General features: G+C 39.5%; 1 non-coding gene across 1 annotated transcript; it reads left to right on the plus strand.

Moving 5' to 3' along the window:
* The first annotated feature begins 443 nt into the window (after positions 1–443).
* trnaf-gaa (transfer RNA phenylalanine (anticodon GAA)) lies at positions 444–516 on the plus strand. The gene has a single exon. It is a non-coding gene; the product is annotated as a tRNA-Phe (tRNA).
* The last annotated feature ends 15,601 nt before the right edge of the window (positions 517–16,117 follow it).

Below are 16,117 nucleotides of genomic sequence, written 5' to 3' on the forward strand. Positions count from 1 at the left end.
TGCCAACCAACGTCTTTGGATCTCCAATGGCGCCATCTTGTGTCCAACCGTTAGGCAGAACAACTTTAGCTGAAGACGGCTAGATGTAAGAGTTTGTATTTCTCCACTGGTAGTCTTCATCGGCGTTACTGATTTCTTGTAGATATGATTTTGTCTTTATCGGTATCGCCTTTTCTTTCAAAACCAGCGTCATGTTTGATAAGAAAACTTTGCGGTCTCCACACTCGGTAGGTTGCCAGGGAGATGAGTTGCTAGTGAGTGGCTACTTGTTGTTAGCTAAGCTTACCGAAGCTAACGTTCGGTATTTTTTGCAGTGTGTCGTTTGCCAAGGCTTGCTAGATCGGCGTTAGCGTTAGCTCGTAGAGAAAACATACATTAACAACAATAATAAGCTATTTTGGAGTTTATAAAAACAATATATGGACATGGCTACATGTATGTGCGCCGAAATAGCTCAGTTGGGAGAGCGTTAGACTGAAGATCTAAAGGTCCCTGGTTCGATCCCGGGTTTCGGCAGCAGACGTGTGTCAACTTTTTGCCGGTGACAACAATTTCAAACTAGGTAAGCATTAGCCATTGCTAATTAGCATAGCTGATGAAATTAATGAAAGATGATGGCTGGGTGTTAAAAAAAACTGGTTGGCACCGTTACTATGCATAGTGTTGTAATGATTTACAATGACAAACTAGGGACAAAAATAGGTATTGACGTTTCACAAAGGTATTTTTAAATTGCGGGTAGGTGGTTTTTAGTTTTTTTTTTTTTTTAATTGTATGTCATTGTACGAGTTTTGCATGCAACATGTGTGTCTACGAAATATCAAAGTAAACTTAACTATTACAGAAAGAGAATAAAAGGAACAACATATCCCCTTAAAACGTGATTGAATAGAAGCATAAAGCAAGTAATAATTTAAAAAATGGTCCAAAGGTGTTTTAAAATTTCGTGTAGGTGATTTTAATATTTTTACATTTTTATCTCATTACGAGTACGAGTTTTGCATGCAAAATCTGTATCTATTAAGTAACAAAACTAAAACTAAACTAACTAAACTAAACTATGTCAGAAAGAATGAAAGGTACATCATCCCTTAAAAAGCAATTGAGTAGAAGTATAAAGCAGGGAATACTCAAGTAATGTAAAAGTACCTCTTGCATGCACTTAAATACTCATAATAATGTATCTTGTTTCTTGCCTCCTCCATCAAATATTTGGGTTTAGAGTTCACTACCATAATCCTGATAATACATACAGTACAGTGCAAAAGTTTTACGCAGTTGTGAAAAATGCTGTAAAATAGGAATGCTTTCAAAAATAGAAATGTTTATAGTTTATTTTATCAATTAACAAAATGCAAAGTGAGTGAACAGAAGAAAAGTCTAAATCAAATCAATATTTAATGCCTTTAAACCAGCACCCATCCTACTTGGTATTTTTTCACACCTGCAAAATACCTAATACTGTTACAAAGCCTGCATACCGAATATAAATGTACCGAGGTGCACATACTAAGTGCATACAATTAGAAGAAAATCATTTCACATAATTTTTCACCAGGGGGCGATGTTGTGCAATAAATCATTGAATTCGAGGGCTTCATTAAAATGTAAAAATAAATCGGCAAGCACAAATGTGCTAAAGAATTATAGTTTAAGAGTTATTTTCTGTGTTCAGTTTCTGGAGTCATTTCAAACATTTTTGATTTAAAACATATTCAACCTCAAGATTGAAAATCAAGAGGTTACTGTGACATAATGTGTTTTTTTCTGTTCTTCAATTTTATCACTGAGTTTGTATTATTTTAAAGGCCCATATAGGGATGGCATTGATGCTACAAAAGCTGTAGTGTTTGGCTTTTCCTAATGCTATAGACGTCTGCCTAAAAAAATATTAAATAAATAATCACTTGTCTGTTACATACAGTAGACTGGTTTTGGTGAGTTTATTTGTATATCACATTTGACAATATCACAATTCAGATAACTTAATTCAAGACCAGAGCCCAACGATATGGGATACATTACATTATATACATTGTCAGCCAACTCTATAAATGATAGCTGATAAAATAAAGAATAAATAGGAATAAAATAAATAGCAAAATAAACATAATTACGGTTCAGTCAGTTGCTGACTATTTAAAAAGAATACAAAAATTAATAGCTAGCACCATTTCTAAATCATACTAAGCAACATTCTGCATTATATATTGTGTAAAAGAAAAAAGTCCGGCACATATTGGACAACACATACACCGATATCTAGAGGCCTTTGGTAGACCAATATCGGCAGATAATATCTGTCAACCGATATATCTGTCGGGCTCTACTTAAATATAAAAGTTAGTATCAGAAGTTGTCAGACATCAACTATCCTCTATTCAACCTGACAGAGAGCTGTAACAATATTGGGGTTTCAGCATCGTAAGGCATGTTTTATACCCACAGTTGGGCCCCTTATTTGGTTTATTGAGACCAGTGCACTGGGAGAATGGGGACGTTGTCACGGACCTCAGCATCTGATACCAACGCATAAAGCACCCTTTCCTGTCTGTAAGAGATACACCAGACTTTACATTAACTCCAGTATAAACTAATTTGCAGTAATATTAAACACTTAGAGCAATGTAATACAAAGAGAGCAAAGGTCCGTTTAATGTGGCCCATAGCTGTGGTGGATTCGTCAAACAATCCCTGGACTTTGACTTTGAAGACCGGTAAGAGTGACCTGTTTGAAACCAAGAGTCAGTGTTTTGTTGTTTCGAGTAAACCTTTGTAACTGCGTCAATTAGTTAATTGTGGAAGTAGATGTTTTTAAGCCAGACCCTGTTCTTTTACACAGTTAAGTGGTTTAAGTCAACTGTTTTTTCTGAGCACTGAAGTTTATTTTGAAAAGCCACTACGTATGTAACGGGCGAAAAGTGGCATACAAACCCTGACACGCCCAAAATTAATGCAAAAGGCTGCCCCGGTGCATGGTATCAGACAACAAGGGCCGTTGAGTGCTGTGATAAGAATGTGTTGGCTTCAACCAGTGAAGTTGTTGCACTTGCACACAACAGGTGGAATACCTTGTGAGTATGCATGGCTTTATTGTGTGGTTGCATATACCTTGTAAAAATTTTGTCATGAGAACTTTACAGAGCGGTACTTTAATAAGCCCTCTGGGTGCCCTGGTTTATATTTAATCTTTTACTCTGTAGTGGCTTGCCCAGGCCAACGCAGCCCCTAGCTGTAGTTCAGTCATTTTGTTGTTGGTTTAAGGCAGCCTCATCCTGACAGTTATATTGGAAAATTGAGTTTGACGTCAAAGTGTGACTAACCTGCAAAGATCAAATGTTGGGAAATCCCTCACTACCACTCACTACTTCGAAGGAAATGTAGGATAAGTAGCAGCATTTCCAAGCTCTACTAAGCTCCAGTATAGTGTTTGTAACAGTATGCAGAGCTCAAATGAAGGCAAACATCATAGCTTACCATCATATCCCTAAATTCACACACATTTCATATTATGCACTCCTCGTCACCAGCAAACTGACGCTCCTCTTACACCCAGTACTCCTCTCTCTCTATTTACCCCTTCACTCTCACCCCCTCATTACTTCCTTATACACGTGTTGATGTTACACCATGACTGCTTGTCCTATAAATGCACCAAGTTGTCCTTTAAATCTTGCCCACTCATTAAACAAACAAGGTCATTTGTGTACCTTTGGCAGCACATCTTCAATCACAAACTAAAGATTAGTTTCAGTGGAAACACTCTTCCAGGGCATCCTCACTCTCTTTCTGCCTGCTATCCAGCACATGTGTCTCTGTTTTTTGACCTTTGTACACAGTAAATTTTTATGTATGTCTCGTGTATTCACCATCACTTTTCTTTCTGCATTTCTCTTCTTCCCAGACCTGTTTCTTTGCCTGTGATAGTCAACCAGTTAAGACACCACTCCTTAGTTTATTTATACGCACCTTTCCCAGGGAAGACTGAACCCGGTGCACTCTGAAACGCGACACGTGACATGTTTATGTTGTGTGTGTGTGTCGGTGGGCTTGTGAATCAGACAGAAAGAGAGGTGTTTAAAAATATTCTTCTATATTTTATACTATTTACCAAGTTTTTTTCTTAAAAATGAAAAAGAGTAGGAACTCTTAATAAACAGGGTTTTGTTTCTTTGTGTTAAATTTAAGTATGCTGTGAAAAAGTCAATGTTCTTTGTTTTATGCAGATTTAATGTTGACTAGCATGTTGTGTCAATATGCTGGGATATGCTGGCATTCAGCAGAAAAAGCATACAGAAAAGTTGAAAAACAAGAATAACATTTTGTCAAAATATAACTTCTCACATGTTTATTATGTAACAGACTGGCGATGGTGGAGGGCAGTGGTTGCGAAAGTCTGGCATTTATCCCAAACTAAGATTCTTTAACAACCCAGCAAAATGTGAAAATGCATGTTTTTCGATACCGTGACCCATAATTATTTGGCTATTGCATTGACAGTTGAGGATCAAGCCATGTAATCTGGTCTCTTGTCTGCATCACCTGGATTTAGTGGTAAAGATTTCTTACAAATCCTGAGTTAAATGACACAGTGTTGGGATTTATGATTCAGAAACAACTCACCAGTTTTACATCATTTTGGCTTTTAGTGGTCAGGCCGAGTTTAAGGGACTTTCTGCAATTTTGTATGTCAGTCTCTCTCTCTCTCTCTCTTCTCTCTCTCTCTCTCTCTCTCTCTCTCTCTCTCTCTCTCTCTCTCTCTCTCTCTCTCTCTGTATGTGTGGGTTAGGGTTAGTGTGTGTGTCTGTTTTCTAAGTCTTATTTTGGTTGTTTACTGCAAAAACTAAGAAATTAGATTCCACTGTAGGGCTGGACGTTTTAGAAAAAAATATCTTATTGGAATTATTTTTTACAGGTATTGCAATTGCGATATGAATGGAATGGAGTAAATTATATATATTTTTGCATCAGTATTCTCATTTAATTAAAAAAAATATATCATGGTATGATTTTTTTAAGGTAAGTACCAAACAAAGAATATGCAGAGATTTGTAGGCAGGGACGTCTCTGCAGCACCACAATACGTAATTCAGAATGGTATATTGACACCCAATTTCGATAAAACACAAAATGATAATGAACGATAAGTCTAAATGTACATCTCACTATATAGTAAACCCAGTCTTTATTATATAGGGAGAAATGAATGAGGTAATGGTTCCAGAGGGGGCAGTAGACATGTGAGACATGTCCTGGCAGGTAAACCACAGGTGACGCTTATTATAATAATGATGCAGTAAGCAGTGCCAGCGTGCCAGCCTGCAACTAGAACACCTACATTTTATCCAGGAAATTGTTCATTCATGTTATTAAATGCACCCATGCTGTGCAAAAGGCCTAATGTGTTCACTTGTTTCAGCACTTGAGTCTAGTGTTGTGATTAATACACTAAAAGACTCCGACGTTGTAGACTCAGCAGTTATGTTAAGTGTACGTCAGCACTGCAGCTGAGAACAGGATGAGCGCTTTTGTTTTGCTACATAGATACTCAAATCAGGCGCACTTCCTGTATTTACCCAGCCCCCTCCCGAGTGCACTTCCTCTTTTCAGACCTCAGTTTGCATTTCTGTAGCCTTTTTATTGTGCTGCCCTGAAGAACTCACGTGGCCATTGAACTGGAGCAGGAAACAGGATGACCGGTGCCCCAGAGTAACTCAGAGAAAGTGAGAGACAGTTACACAAAAAAGAGAGATATTTTTGCTTTCATATGTGCTGTCATCATATGCTATGGTCCCTCAGTTGGTTACAGGCCTGGTGCCGAGTACACAAAGACCAGTCTAGTCCCCTGATGTCAGGAAAGAATAAGGCCTCTCTACCTGTTCCAGTCCCACTTGACCCAGACAATCAGCTACTGTCACGTTTCTGCATTCAACAGGTCCCCTCCATTTTTCTGTGTGCTATCACTGAGGTGATTTATTCTGTGCTGCATCTGTCAGCTTCTTCACCTCATGCTTGACGATCTTGTTCCGCATCTTGAAGCGGTCAAAGTCAGACATTTTGGACCTCCTGTCTTGCCATGAAGTGCGTTGTGTGCACTTCTTGTTGACTTTCCTTTTCCGTGACTCTCCTCACAAATGTCTTCTTTTGCAGAATATTTGAAGATTTTAGGAGATGTTTTGTCACACATTTGAATCTTTTCTCCAACTTGGAAAATAAGGCATCTCTGACTGATCAGACAAGTTATGTCACAAGGACTTGTTTTGCTTATGCAACTAAACAACAAAAGCTGCTTCATTTCATTGCCAATTTCCTCATGCCAATGTTAATTTGCTTCTGCTAAAACTATGGGAAATGCATGTTAAACACTTCCTGCTATAGTATTAGGCACTAAAGTAAAGTTTGAGTAAGGATGGCCATTGCATGGTATGCAAACTGACAGCAACAGTTAAAAAGATTGACCTTAAGACTGAAATAATTCCGTCAGGAATGTATTCAGTGTCATAGTTTGCTTTTAGTTGAGTTTACTGTGGGCTACACAGTGGTGCAGTGGTTAGCACTCGCAGCAAGAGGGTCGCGGGTTCGAATCCATTATGTGTCTCTGCTGTGTGTAGTTCGCATGTTCTTCCTATGTTGCGTGGGTTTTCTCCGTGTCCTCCGGCTTCCTCCCACAGTCCAAAGACATGCAGCTTAGGTTGAATTGGTCACTTTAAATTGCCTGTAGGTGTGAATGAGAGGATTGAATGTCCATGTGTCAGCCCTGTGATAGTCTTTAGACCTGTCCAGGGTGTACCTTCGCCCAATATCAGCTGGGATTGGCTCCAGCTTCCTGCAACTCGAGTTTGGATAAGGGTAATGAATGAATGAATGACTGAATGTGTTTTCTGAGCCTCATCTTACTGTGTTGTCGTGACCCAAATCCAGCCTGCCATGTAGCAAAAGTCCATTTGGCTTACTTTACAAACCAAAACACTTAAAAAAGAACTTCTGAGGTCCTTCAGGGCTGTGAAATTTAACAGTGTGTACATTTGGTCCATTGTTAAAATACTTGTTTCATTCTCATAATACGTGTTAGATAAGAAGGAAGTGGATGGCACTGGAGATCTTGGTGTTCCTCCAGCCATTCTAGGCTGTTACATTCTTGTCGTCCCAGGCAATCACAAAAGTAAAAATAAAAATCTGTTGTCTGTTTGCCCACCAGGCTTAACAACCTTAATCTGGTTTCCTTTTTTAAAATTTCCTTTCATTTTCAATTCTCTTGAATGAACTTGTTTCATTCTAGTTATCAGTAAAGTGCTGTTCTTTCCATTGCTTCAGCTTTTGACCTGTGTCTGTGGAAACATGGCTAAAATTTCAGACCTTTGTAATTAATGTAGAAAACAGCAGGAAGTTCAGTGCATTCAGGATTGTAATTACAGATTACCTCAAAAGTTTCCTGTCAGCAAAAACAATGAAGTGAAAGCTATAGCCAAGTTCTGTTTGCAGTACAGCTGCAGCTCTTATTTTTCTGTTGTCAAACTCAGTTCGGTTTAAGAATTATAAATATCCTTGTAAGAATTTGATGTAAAAACCACACCCTGCAGTGACATGACAAACCTATGGAAAGCTGGGATGATGCCAGGACATTTAGTCGGAATTTTCTCCTGAATGTAAGCCAGCAAGTTTGTAACAGATGATCTACTGTCTGTTTCTGTCACGCCCTTGGACACCTTTTGACACCTCTCAAAATGTATGATCCTGTACTACAAAACTGCATTCTTAATTACATTTTGAGGGAAATGTGATTTCTCTCAAATTGTGGCCAGCGTTTTAAAAACATGGCTAACAATGTGAATTGAGACAACATGGTGAGGTTTAGGAAACGATCTTGGTTTGGATTTCAGTGAGTACGTTTGTCACACAACATATAATGTAAGTTAGGTTCATTATGGAAGCTAATTTATATTTTTTGTTTCCCAGGCCAGATTTGTAGTTATTTCTAGGAAAATGTAACGCCCTAGATTTCAGAGCTGTTTCACTAATTTTGTTTGCTGATGAAGCAACTTGGTGTTAAAAGCCTAGTGGTCTGTTGTCGAGTTGAAGGGTGGAGGCGAAGTGGATGGACCAAAAGAACCAAGTACTTTCAACCAGGAGACTAGTGTTTGTATCCTGCTGTTTTTAAGCCTAATTCTCTTTTTTTTTCTCCTAAACTTAAGCAAGTGTTTTTGGTGCCTTAACCTAACAATTAGACCACATCGACAACATGCTTTAAATCATGATGTTTAAAATCGTAGGATGTCATACGAAAGGGCTGCATTTGGAAATGTTGTTCTATAAGGATGTCCTTTGGTAGAAAGCATCTAACTGGTTGTCTCTCCTCTCCTCTGTTCTCTTTTCAGCTGTTGATGGACAGCAGTGTAATGCGATCCGGGGAGACACATGCCACAGTGGAAGAGATGCTTCACTGAGAAGGACTTGCAGTACTAGGCCGTCTATATGAGGGTAAGAATTCCCATTGATCAGTACGTTGGAAAGTCTCTATTTATAACACAGGGATGCCCTTTTAAAGAGTGCTGGCGTGAGGCGTTGCTGCAATGTGTCGGGGGTTACTGTTGCTGTGACCCCTGGATCAACATGTTCCTCTTGTTTCATGTTGCTCGGTTCAGGAGGGTGTTGGCAGTGTACATAACGCTCATCTTTGTGAGGCAGTCACAGAAATGAATCTTACTCAGCACTGACTCCAGCAAAAAGCCAATTATTTCCCAAGCCCTCATAGTGCTGCATATCAACTAACAGAACACAGATAAACGGTAGATGATGCCTGTAAGTCCGCTGATGATAGGGGACCTGGTCCAGCCAAAGCCCAATGATACTCCAACTGTGATGTTTCAGGGAATCACAGAGACAGGGGTGTCATCTGTTAAACACCTGTGGTCAGCAGGGAGTCACTGGCAGCGCTTGGCATCGCCTGTGCCAGGTGACAATAAGTGTGGCAGGACTGTCAGTTCAGCAGATATGAGGTTGTATAAACACTAGGTGAAACAACCACATCTACACAAGCCTACCAATCATCCTCCTCCCCGTGTGTTTATGTAGACCTAATGTCATGTATTCGTCGGCCCTGCCCGCTGTTTACACAGATCAGACAGTTCCTTGAGCCAGGGAGAGGAGGAGAGAGTCGGCTCAGTTTAGTTTGGCCAAGTTTGCCATTAAGTGCTTGGCTACACTGCTGCAGTTTAAAGTAAGGCCTGCCATGAAACACAGCAACAAGCAATAGATTACAAAGTTCATTTTGAGTTTCTGGTTGATAGGACACTACAGAGGCAATTTTGGATATGTCTTTTCGTCCGAAAATACTGCCAATAGAAAAACATTTTTTGCCAGGCTATGAATGATATATGAAAAAAAACCTCTCTAAAAACCTTAAGAATATAGATAGGAATGAAAGTGGAAAGTGTACTGAAGTGGAGTTTTCTGCCCCAAAGTATGAAAAAATTTTTTTGTCATAAAACAGCCTTTGAAGACATGTACATGTATCTATACAGTCTATACAGATGTATATAGACAAAGTACAGTGGAATAAATACTTTGAAAGACGTCATGGTATGAAAGTAAATAGAAAAAAGTAAATAGCCCAAAATCTCAAAATTGACCAGTGCATGAAAAGATGGTTTTGCCTGTCGGTTTGGCCTTGTTGTTGTTGTTGTTAGAATTTATGCTTCCATTATTAAAATGGCAAAACAGTAAATCCAATTTGTAAAATTCCTGTTCCAATTGCCTCTATTAATATTGTGACTGTGGACTAGATCTTGATCCATCTCCTTTGAAATGAGTATATTCTGCTAAGATAACTAATTGACAGCAGTGGCGCCCCAGTTATGAGGATAATTGTCACACCCTGGAGGTCCTCTCGTCTGTTGCACGTGTTGGAATGTAGTTTGAGGTCAGAGTGAGATGAGATCATTTACTCTATTCTTACTGTCTCTCTCGGGAGCCTTAAAAACAGTCCACTGAGTTGGTATTATTATCTCTCTGAACTCATTCCATCTTTCTGCCGCTGACAAACGCACACATGCATAGTAGTACACAGGCCTATTGATCAGCCAAGGTACTTTGCATATCAAGTGGCCTGCTGGATCCATTGAGCCATCTCCCATCAGAGGTTGCCTGGTGTAAGATTACCTTGTCCCTGGCGTCTCAGCACAAAAGGTGAAGGGGTTAGGATGAATAAGTGAAGCGCTCAGGCCCTAAGGAGCTCTGACACACACTATCATGTAACACCTGCAGCATCGCAGCTACTCTGCCAGTCTAAAAGGCCTTTGTGCTGCATGCTGTATCCAGTTCTGATACAAACACATTTGGAGCGACTCACAGAAGGAAGCAACATACTACCTGTATGTAAATAAGCTCCAAAATGTGTGTGATGATTCAGAAAATCTTTCCTGGTTAAAATTACAAGATTCTCATTCTCATCCCTTATACCCATTTTCCACCAAAATTAGCAAGTATGTGTAGGTTTTTTTAAATGTGTGAAAACCAGGTAAAAGTAGGCAATATACCTTTTTTCCCATTGCCAATAGACAAGTATGGCTTTCTCGTTTTTTTTCTAGTGTGTCATGCACAGCATCACAAATTCGTAAACAGTAGAAAGAGGAATGGGTTCAGTGTTGCATCTTTTGTCTTTTTTATTTATAGCTGTTACATATTTCATCTCTAATAATTAATTTTTATCGATGTTTGAGCAGTGCTTTGATAGCGACAAAGTTTGGCGTTTTTGATTATAGCCATCTTGTTTTTTGGAACAAGCACAGAATGGATATGTCAGCAGGGGCACTAAGGCTAGCTTGTTAGCTTGGTAAGAAAGGTTCATAATCAGAGGTCCATAGTTCAGAATGAACAGTTGGCTCCTTAGAGTTCCTTTAACATTTTAAGGGACCAAAAAAAACTTGTCAATAACATACCCACATACTAAAGCAGAACCTGTTTATCTTCTATTTTACTCTTAATGAGACCATAATTTACTAAATAAACAACATGCTGCATTGAAGAAGAATTTAAACTAATGATTGAGACCATAAGCTCATTGATATATTGTTTATTGAAGTCGTAAATAAAGTAAGAAGTAAGGTCATTTTCTCATTGACTTCTATAAAATCGAACTTCAATTTGCAACCAGTGGAGTTGCCCCTGCTGGCCAGAAAGAATGCAGGTTTTTTAGGGACTTTGACTTTGACATGGCACCGGAAAATACTGAATGTCATGTTCATCTTCTTATTGTAAAAAATAAGGACATTATAGAGGCCCTAGACTTCATTGCATCATCTATAGCAATCACACCTGTAAATATTTTTTAATGAATAAAGTGAATGAAGTAAAAAGAAAGTATAATGTCCACAAATTACTGCATGAGATCATTCACAGTCTGAATAGAACAGAGTAAAGAAAATAAAAAATATAATAGTCTAGCTCTAGTTTATCAACTCTTATTTGCTAATACAGACATACAGTATATTGCAGTTTTCAAAATTAAAATAAAATGTTTTATTTTATGTGTTTAAGTTTGAGGTTCTAATATCTCACTCAGAAGCACAATTCTAATGGTGATTTCTATTGAAGAATAGGCCAGCACAGAGGAAATTTGTCTTTATGTAATATGAAAAAAGAAAAAAACTCCTGTGGGAACAGGTCCCTGAACCCACCTACTTCTGTGAGAGAGCTCACAGTGAAGACAATGAGGAGGGAGATGACATGTGACAGGGGTTCTTGGCTAAATTTAAACCCAGTATGTATAATGTGATGGACTCTTAATAAGCCTTTGTCTGTGCATGCCACCGAAGCACAATAGGATTACTATTATAGCTATTTTATAAACCCAGTTCGTGATCATTATCTTCAGCGTCAGACAGCCTCACAGATCTTTCACATAATGATCTTATTCAAAGAACCTCTCACCCTTCACTGTAGAAAGAATAAATATTAATCAGCCACAGTAAGAGCACTTTCTTCATTCTTCGCTTTCGAAAAGAATCAATGACCTTCCTCAGTGTGTTTGCCTGGAGCTGTGCAGCTCTGCCTTGCAGGCGTAGATCTGTTTCCCAGATCTTATGTAAGCAAAAGATCTCTGCACAGCACATGTCAACAGTGTCTCTGACCCTTTCCTTTTGCTTACGTTTGCTCCTTGAGGCGATGCTTTCTGGGGTTCCAGGTTGACTATGTCTGCTGACACGCCGGCGCGCCACAGAAGATAAATGGCACACGCACTGCGTTTTTCGTGCCTTCTAAAGCAAGTAGAAGTTCGAGTGCTGACTCTGGTTGGTGACAGGGTATCTGACATCTCACTTTTCACCTCTGACATATGCAAGAGACTTGAGGGAACTCTCTTAGGGTCGGAGCATGCTCATTAGGGAGGGAGGTGTGGCATTTAGAGAACTACAGAGGAAGAGACACTGACGTAAAGGTTGGAAAGAGGAGACGGAGTCATGCATGTGTAAATACCTTAAGTTCTGCTGATGTCTCTGGCTTAAGGTTTCGGATATACTTGAGAAAACTAGTTCATGTGACGTTTTGTCAAAGCAAGCATATTGTTGGGCAAAAGTCACCAAAGACAGTGGGAAAAACTGACTATCATGGAAAGGGGCATGATGCAAAAAATGTTTAAATATGGGCATGTTTGGTAGGGTGTTAGATGTTGTTCAACCATCCAAAACTGAATTTCCCCTTGGCGATAAATAAAGTAATTTTGATTTGAAAAAAAAGTTGTTTTGTCGGAGTATACTGGCACGTTTACTGTGACACAATACTGCTATTTTCACCAGCTATTTTCTATATCTAGTCTACAAATCTACGTGCTTCAGGTTGTTGCCTCAATAATCACGCTTAAGCTTAAGCTTAAAATCCATATGTGGTCATTATGTAATATCCTAGTTGATCTTATTTCACAAGGATCATTTAAAGCATTCATAGTACGGTATGCAGTGTTTCCACCAGAGTATAGGCTAGTTTGAATATTATAGCATGAATCCTGTAAAGAAAGAGGATAATAAAAAATTATAGTCTAGCTATAGTTCATAAACTGTCTTACATATTACAGGCCACAGACTAAAAAGGGAGTGGGTGTAGTTTGTTCTGACTGCTTTGAAGCTTGAGATTGACCTTTTGGCCATTGTTGTTTTGTTTTGTTTGTTTTTTGCAAGCCAAGTAAAGATCAGATCAGGAGTTGGAAGGACGCAAAGCTATCAGATAGTGCTAGAGCTAGCTAGGTAAGCAAGAGGCATCCGTTATTCAAAATGACCAACCGCCTCCTTAGAGTGTCTTTTAGTCCAACCATACACTGAACAAGACATTTTTTAAGTTTCCAAACTGTTACAGTTAACTTTGTTGAAGTAAAAACACACTGGGAAAGGTTCAAAGTTCTAAGAAAACACAGAATGCACTGTGATAGCGAGCGGTCATCACAAGGCAGCCTCGCCCTAAAGCATACCCTGCTTTATCGCCTATTTTACTTCATAATTATAATGGTGTTCCTTATGGAACATGCCAGCACAGATATCCATATGGGCATTATATAACTGGGTTTATTCCACATGGATCATTTCAAGCATCTATAGTCTGGTACACAGTGTTTTCACTGGGGAATAATTGTATGTGTAAGTCCATTGACATAGGATATGGCGTATGATACTCTGGAGCAAGGGTGGAACATTTTTTTTGGAACCAAGTCAAGTCAAGTCAAACTTTATTTATAGAGCACATTTAAAACAACCGGGGTTGACCAAAGTGCTGTACAGATATCACAGTTGCAGGAAATACGGTAAGAACTAAAATACTAAAATACATAAACACAGTGCAACAATAGAATAAAATAAAATATAAATGAATAAAATTTTGTTGATGTCCACTTAAACTTAATTAAAAGCCAGGGAGAAACGATCTTGGGGCGTCCCGGTGGCTCACACTGGTAGAGCACTTACCATGTAGGCTGAGTCCTTGCTGCAGTGGAGCCGGGTTCGAATCTGGCCTGAGCTCCCTTTGCCGCATGTCTTCCCCTCTGTCACCCCCTTTCTATCTGTCACTTTCAATAAAAAGCATGAAAAATACCCAAAAAATAATCTTTAAAAAAAAAAAAAAAAGCCAGGGAGAAAAAGTGTGTTTTTAGGGAGGATTTAAAAACCTCAAAAGATCCTGCAGATCGGATGTGCCAGGGCAGGTTATTCCAGAGCCTTGGGGCTGCTGCCACAAAGACACGGTCATCTTTGGTTTTTAGTCTGGTTTTAGGGGTGGCCAGTAGCACCCCTTAAACCATCTGTGACCATCTGTGACTGGAGGATCTCAGTGTTCTGGCAGGGGCATGGATTTTAAGGAGTTCGGTCAAATACTGAGGGGCTAGGCCATTAAGAGCTTTAAAAACAAACAATAAAATTTTAAAATCTATCCTAAAAGCAACCGGCAGCCAGTGCAGCGAAGCTAGGACAGGTGTAATGTGGTCACGTTTGCGTGTGCCAGTAAGGAGACGGGCAGCTGCATTTTGAACCAACTGCAGGCAGTGCAAAAGTGAGTGGTCCAGGCCAACATACAGTTAGTTACAGTAATCCAGTCTGGTATTAATAAAAGCATGGATTACAGTCTCCAGATCTCTATGTGGCAGATACCACGTTTACTTTTGGTAAAATCCTTAACTGATAAAAGCTGTTTTTTACGACCGAGCTAACCTGATGATCGAATTTCAGCCTGTCATCTAGTATTACCCCAAGATTTTTTACTGAAGACCGAATGTTGGTTGTAAGCAGGCCCAGAAAGCCAACTGGAATGTCTGCTGGACCACAACCGAACATTATAATTTCTGTCTTGCTTTCGTTCAGGTTAAGAAAGTTTGAGGTCATCCAGGATTTGTCATCATTTCGGCAGTGACGCAATGACTGTACGGGGTTGTTGGGTGTTAAAGGCAGATAAATCTGGACATCATCAGCATAACAATGAAAAGAAAGATTGTACTTTTTAAAAAATGACCCTAGTGGTAGCATATATAGCAGGAACAGAATTGGTCCAAGAATGGAGCCTTGGGGGACTCCAGAAGTGAGAGGGGCTGAGGATGAGGTGAATTCACCTAGCTGCACAGAAAACCTCCAATCCGTTAAGTAGGACTGGAACCATGAGATCCTGTAATGCCCACACACTGCTCTAGTCAAGCTAAGAGGATCCCATGGTCCACAGTATCAAAAAGAGCTGTTAAATCAAGGAGCACTAGCATAGCAGGGTTTCCTTATCTTATCAGCAGATCATTATAAACTCTCAGCAGTGCTGTCTAAGTACTATGTGACGGTTTAAAGCCGGACTGAAACTTTTCATATATATCATTGGCCACTAAGAATGATTGGATCTGAATAAAAACCACTTTCTCTAAGATTTTGGATAAAAATGGCAGTTTGGAAATAGGCCTGAAGTTGGACAACACAGAGGGATCCAGATTTTTCTTTTTGATCAGAGGCTGCACAAGAGCATGTTTGAGGGCAGCTGGAACACATCCGGTGCTGAGACAGGAGTTCACAAATAACAGTATGACATAGCCCACCATAGTGAATACCTCTTTAAAAAGACGAGAGGGGATGCTGTCTAAGGGACAGTTTGTGGGTCGGAGATGCTGAACCACACTGGCCAGTGAGGGGAGGGACACAGGTTCAAAGTGATCATAAACAGCATTTAGAGGAGGAACGGTGAGATCAGAGCTGGGGCCTACAGAAGAGAAGGCAGGTGGCCTAAGAGCAGAGATTTTATCAATAAAAAATTTAGAATACTTTCACAAAGGGTGAGCGATGGTACAACTGGAGAGTTAACACAAGGATTTACAAGAGAGTTAAAAATGTTAAAAATGACTTGGGGCTTGTGACTATTACAAGCCATACAGGAGATGTATGGAGAGAAGTGATTGCAAACTCTTTATGTCTCAACTCCCCCTTCCTTCCTGACTATATTTAAGCTGTTCTCGTTAAGAGAAAATGTGTCCTCTTATCCTCTGGCACAGGCTGTAATTTACCTCTCTTTCTCTCCTACTAAAGGGCCCGGCTGTTTTTAGCATCTCTGAAGGTTACTTCCACCATCCCTCCATCTTGCAACACCTTAAAATATTTTTGGGATGCTTTTTTTT

Source organism: Centropristis striata, chromosome 3 (assembly GCF_030273125.1).
Source record: "Centropristis striata isolate RG_2023a ecotype Rhode Island chromosome 3, C.striata_1.0, whole genome shotgun sequence".
Classification (NCBI taxonomy): Eukaryota; Metazoa; Chordata; class Actinopteri; order Perciformes; family Serranidae; genus Centropristis; species Centropristis striata.